General features: G+C 41.3%; 1 pseudogene; it reads left to right on the forward strand.

Moving 5' to 3' along the window:
- The first annotated feature begins 1,905 nt into the window (after positions 1-1,905).
- Positions 1,906-5,790, forward strand: LOC124971579 (small glutamine-rich tetratricopeptide repeat-containing protein beta-like; annotated as a pseudogene).
- Positions 5,791-6,419: the final 629 nt, after the last annotated feature.

The raw sequence follows: 6,419 nt of genomic DNA on the forward strand, positions 1-6,419 counted from the left end.
AACAAAGTGTATTAGAAGATTCTAATAAGGTCTCTCTCCCTCTCTCTCTCTCTCTCTCTCTCTCTCTCTTTCTCTCTCTCTCTCTATATATATATATCAAGGGAGTGAATAAAAGAGAACTATTATAAATTTATAAGCACAATTGCCAGATCAACCAATTTTATAAGACAAAAACCACCAGACATAAAAAAAGACCCCATAAATAAGAGTGGATGCTTTTAAAATTCAAATCTCACTATGAGAAAGATCCTTCTGACAAAAAAAATCAACAATGAAACCTCAAAGTTAAATTATACTATGGATAAAAAATGCTTAACAGATATTTACAATATTCCATCCATTAGCTGCAGAATATACATTGTTTTATTCAGCACATGAAACATTTTCCAAAATAGGCTATATATTAGGTGACAAAGCAGGTCTTAACAAATTCTAAAAACTTAAAATCATATCCTGCATCTTTTCTGAGCACAATGGACTAAAAATAAAATCAATAGCAAAAGAAACTGTGGAAATAATACAAGCACGTGGATATTGAACAACACAATTGTGAGCAAAATATGTGTTATTGATGAAGTCTGAGGGGAATTCCTTTAATTAAGCAAAGATGGAAACAGAACATATGAAAACCAATGACTATAGTAAAAACACGTTTTAAGAGGGATATTTATAGCAATGAGTGGTGGGAAAGGAGGAGGTATGGGAAAAGGAAAGGCAGTGGCATTAATCTGATATAATGTTCCTGTGTACACATATGAATGTATGCAGTCAATCTCACTATTTAGTACATCCACAAGAAATTACTTTAAAAAATAACTGTGGGTAAATGGTAGAAAGATAAGTTGAGGGGAGGTACCCAGGTGGAGGGAGGGAAGGGGAAGGAAAGGTACTGAGGACTGAATTATAAGAAGATAGATTCCATTCTTATATAATTATGTAAAAATGGATTCTACTGTCTTGTATAAGTAAAAAGAACCAACAAAAAAGAAACAAAAATATAGACTAATATCCCTGATCAATATAGATTTTAAAATCCTCATCAAAATACTATCAAATCAAATAAAATTAAACACCACATTAAAAAGATTCCATACCATTATCAAAATGGATTCACTCCAGGGATGAAACGGTGGTTCAATGTATGCAAATCAATAAATGTTTTACAGCACATGAATAGAATCAAGGATAAAAATTACATGACCATCTCAGTAGATGCAGAAAAATACATTGATAAAATTTAACATCTGTTCATGACAAAAACCCTGAATAAACTAGGTATAGAAGAACATACCTCAGCATAATAAAGGCAATATATGAGGGACACATTGTTAACAACAAACTGAATTGGGAAAAACTGAAAACATTTCCTCTAAGATCATGAACAAATAAAGGGTGTCACTATCACCACTCTTTTTTTAAAAAAATGTTTTTAGTTGTAGATGAACATAATAATTTATTATGTGGTGCTGAGGATCCCACCCATGAATGGAAAGGTGGGTTCCTCTGCCATTTCTCTTTGTGCAGAATGAAGATCAACTGCCCAATGGCCACTAATCCTTACCCCTTTGTAGGGTACAAAACTCCCCCCCCCACCTGATGCCTGTTCCAAACGATGGTGGGTAAACCTTCCTCCTGTAATGTGCTAACTGTCCACTCATGAGCCCGTAACCATCACCCCCACCCCTCACCCCATCAAGTAGGTAGCTAACCGTCCTCCAGTCTACAGTTAACGTTCCATCTGATGACCAGTAACGGTTCCACCCGTTGCAGTCTTCCAGGGCTTTTCTCACCTTCCAGGAACGTTTGTCCATCGTTACTGGGAGGAGGAGGTGAGGGCTCCTTGAATAGGGAGCGGTCCCCACTGTTCCCCCAGGGCCCTGATCTGTGTGACTCCATGTCTAAGGCATGGCCCAGCTTCATGGCATCTACCAGCCTTCTCAGGCCCTCCAAGACCCTGTAGCATTCTGGCGGTCCCTGGTCAGGACAGGGCTGGGCCGGGAGATCCCCACTGGTCGGGACAGAGTTAGGAGTGGAGGCACCCCGGGTCAGAATGGGGTTGGGAGGGGTGAAGGTCCTGAAGGGGATGGGGCTGGGACGGGAGACACCCCCCCCCCGTCAGACCAGGGTTGGGAGGGGAGATCCCCACTGGTCAGGAGAGGGCTAGGAGGGGAGATTTCCCTGGTCAGGACAGGGTTGGGAGTGGAGGCACCCCGGGTCAGAATGGGGTTGGGAGGGGAGAAGGTCCTGATGGGGATGGGGTTGGGAGGGGAGACCCCTCTTGTCGGGACAGGGTTAGGATGGGGAGACGGTCCTGATGGGGATGGTGTGGGGAGTGGAGGCACCCCTGGTCAGAATGGGGTTGGGAGGGGAGGTACCCCTGGTCAGGAGAGGGCTGGGAGGGGAGACCCCTCTAGTCAGGATGGGGTTGGGATGGGAGACCTCCCTGGTCAGGACGGGATTGGGAGGGGAGGCCCCCATTGGTCGGGACTGGGTAGAGAGGGGAGACCCCCTGGTCAGGCCGGGAGATGCCCTGGTCAGGACAGGGTTAGGAGTGGAGGCACCCTTGGTCAGGACGGCATTGGGAGGGGAGAATGTCCTGGTGAGGAGAGGGCTGGGAGGGGAGACCCCTCTTGTCGGAACAGGGTTAGGATGGGGAGGTGGTCCTGATAGGGATGGGGTGGGGAGTGGAGGCACCCCTGGTCAGAATGGGGTTGGGAGGGGAGACCAGGCAGCTGACTGTGTCCTGGCCCTAACAGGCTGCTGCCACTCTCAGGTAGGTCATCCAGGTGGCGGGACAGGCTTGCTGTTGTTTCACAGCTGGGCCTGGCCAGTGAGCAGCCACAGTGGGGGGCTCTGAGTATCTGCAGGGCAGAGGACCTGACCTGTCCATGGGGACCTCCAGCTCACCCACGTGCCTGAGATCTGAGGGACCCAGATGTCCATGTAGAGGGGTACCAGGCAGTGTTCTGTTTCTCAACATGCTCTCCGCCAGAACTCCACAACTATTTATTTTTAAATCATTTTCATATTGATGGGGTTTTCACACTGTCCCAGAGATTTGTATCATCACAAATGACACAGCTCTTGAACATATATCCTGAATGGAATCCCAACCTTCTCATTCCTCTCCACACTTTTCCTAATGGAAGATTTCACTGTAGACATAATTTTTTATTTGCATGTTGTGGTAGTCCTTGATCAGTGACCTCACTGACCTGTCCAATCCAGAGAGGACAGAAGTACTGCACTTCTCATGGGTCACTCAGTGTCACTTCAGCCAGACCACCATACCTCTACTTTGGAACACCACACATTCTAAAATATACACAGGGGAGTCCACACTGGAGTTTAACAGTGCTGGGTATAGGAAATTTTCTTCAGGAGGACACACAAAACTACATCCTCTAACAGGGCATAAGCTTGTTGCTAAGTCCTAATTAGGGACTGTCTCCTTTGACTCACCAGAAAGCTAGTAGATGCCTAGAAACACCAAAGATTGGAGAGGACCTCTGGGAATTATAGCAGAGATCTGCTGGTATGATCACTACCTCCACACCCAGGGAAAATTAGAGATAAAGTCATGGAGCAGTAGGTATCTTCTAAAGGTTCTGAATCCTGATTCAATACAAATCAGGAAGACTCAATAACAAACATCACCACCTCAAATAGCTCAGTGTAGAATATCATAAGTAGCTCTGATGTCAGTTTTGATCTTACAGATATTATTTTTGTATTGAATTAATAAGTGTCCCCTTAGTATTCAATAGTGAACTCCTCAACCCAATTAATTGTATTTCTTCTAATATTTTAAAGCATTATATTGGATTCATTCTATCTTTCCTCTCCTAGCTCAGGTTTATACTTGTTCCTTTTAGTCTTTCTTTTCCCTCTTGCCTTACCTGCCTCTGTTCCAAATCACCAGCCCAATTTTCTTCTTTTCATCCTAGTGTGCATTATTTTTCTCCCTTTTATCTTTCTTATTTTTGTCTTTCCATTTTTTTTGTCTATTCAACCCCTGTATAGTTTAACAGCAATCTGACTATATGTAATAAGTAACTTCTCAGCCTATTTAGGAACATTACTCATATTTCATAACTGGATTAGAGGAATTGTGGAGAATATTTTCAATATGCTTTTACCTTAAGTTTTATTAGTATCTGGTTTTGCTTTGCAGTGATTGCAGTTAATAAGGCTTACTATCTTCTCTCAAAGTAGTGCTGTATACTGGACATAGCAGCAGGTATATATTGAGTGGGAGTATGAACACTTAGTCTCCCAGCCTGAGGCACTTAAGAGAAAGAAACACACTAAACAGTTCCCCTTGCATTCCCTCTGCTCTTGTCTCAGTGTTACCCATTTTTATTTCTTTTATTTTACTTTTATTATTTTTTCTTTTCACTTTCTTTTTCATCTACCTGTCTATTTCTTCTCCTTTCCCTTTTCAACTCCTATATAGTTTAATAGTAATCTCACTATTTTTAATTACTAATTTCTCAACCTATTAAAGAACATTACTTCCATTTATAATTGGATTAGAGGACATTTTCACTAAGTTGTTTTCCAGTGGTTTATTAGTTCATGGCTTTATTCTGAAATGATTGCAGTTAATAGGATTTAGTATCTTTCCTTAAAGTTGTGCTGGATACTGGGCACAGCGACGGGTGTGTATGATCACTATCTCCACACCCACTTTGAATGAGGATATTAATACACAAATACTCACCTAGCCTGTGCCACTTAGTAAAGAGAAAGAAACTCACTAAAAACTCCCTTGCATAAAAGAAGAAATAATCATCCCAGTAGATGAGTGGAAATTTAAACAATATGAAATATCAAGGGAACAATTTATCCCAAGTAGCCTACAACAAATCAACAATTGATCATATTGACGCCACAGTGGAGGAAATGTCAGATAAAGAATTTAGAGAGTTCCATTGTCCCTGAGTGCAGCATACAGCCTGGGAGACTGAGGGGGTGGCAGTGGCAGTGTGGGAGCCAGGAAGTGTGGGCAACAGAGACCAGTGCTGGGTTCCTCAGCCAAGCTCTAGTTCTGAGGACTTGGAGCCCATGGCCCAGCTTACAGGCACCCCAGGCCTGCAGTCATGGTCTGACATCCTCTTTTCTGAATGACATTCTTCCTCTCTCAAGATGTGGGAAAAGGTGACAAATTAAAAGATGAAGGCAACAATTTGAAAATTATGTTGCTGCAGTGGATTGTTACGCACAGGCAGTAGAATTAGATCCTAATAATGCAGTTTATTATTGCAACAGGGCTGCTAATCAAAGCAAATTAAGTCACTATATACAGATGCAATAAAGGACTGTGAAAAAGCAATAGCAATCTAATCAAAGTACAGCAAGGCCTATAGGAGGATGGGGCTGATCCTCACTCTTCTGAATAAATTTGAAGAAGCAGTTACAAGTTATCAAAAGGCATTAGATCTTGACCCTGAAAATGATTCTTATAAGTCAAATCTGAAAATAGCAGAACAGAAGTTAAGACACATATTTAGTCCTACAGGAACTGAATTGAACTTTGACATGGCTATCTTGATAAATAATTGAGCTTTCATTAGTATGGCAGTAAGCTTAATGCAGAACCCTTAAGTTCAATAGCTAATATCAGGAATGATGACAAGTGCCATTGGAGGACCTGCTGCTGGAGTTGGAGGCCTAAATTATCTGCTTAGCCTCAATAGACTTGAACCTAACAGACTCCTTTGGAAGCAAATGATTAGTAACCTTGTCAAGTGCCAATACAGCACTGGAACAAGGTTCCATTCATTTTGAACATTTTATCATCATATTTATATATTGGACTTAATAGCAGAGTATATTTATGAACAGTAGGGCTGTTTGTTGGTGAGTTCTTTAGCTATATATTCTCTTCAGGAAGGTTTTTTTGAAAGGGAAAATAACTAAGTGGAAAGGTTTCCCATGCAGGTTGAGAAGAAATATATTTGCCACTAGACAGTGTTTCAGGAGAAAAAAAAAGCTTATTACAAAGGTTTAGCTTTGATAAGTGCTGTCAGTATATATCATAGGTGTCAGTACTGTTTTTGATGCTGCTCTTTTGATGAGTGATGGTGTCTTTAAGAGAGCTGGTGGAAAGCATCATTTGGTGCAAGGGATGCTATGAAGAGAAAAAATAGATAATATGAATTTATAAAAAGTGAAGTTAGGATGCTCAGGTGTTCTGCATAGTTCTTAATTAATCTTGTCTGCAGTTTAGTATTGATAACATTAGCATGGCAAGTTATGATAAGTATGTAATAAAATACACTTAGAAACTTTATCAATACTGATTAGGTCAGTGATATGTAACTATTCAACTTAATTACCATAATTTCCCTGGTGGTGAACTTAATTTGGAAACTATTAAATAAACCCATATTTAAATAAGTCAATGGCTTGACCCT

The sequence above is a fragment of the Sciurus carolinensis genome, chromosome X (assembly GCF_902686445.1).
Source record: "Sciurus carolinensis chromosome X, mSciCar1.2, whole genome shotgun sequence".
In the NCBI taxonomy this organism is placed as follows: domain Eukaryota; kingdom Metazoa; phylum Chordata; class Mammalia; order Rodentia; family Sciuridae; genus Sciurus; species Sciurus carolinensis.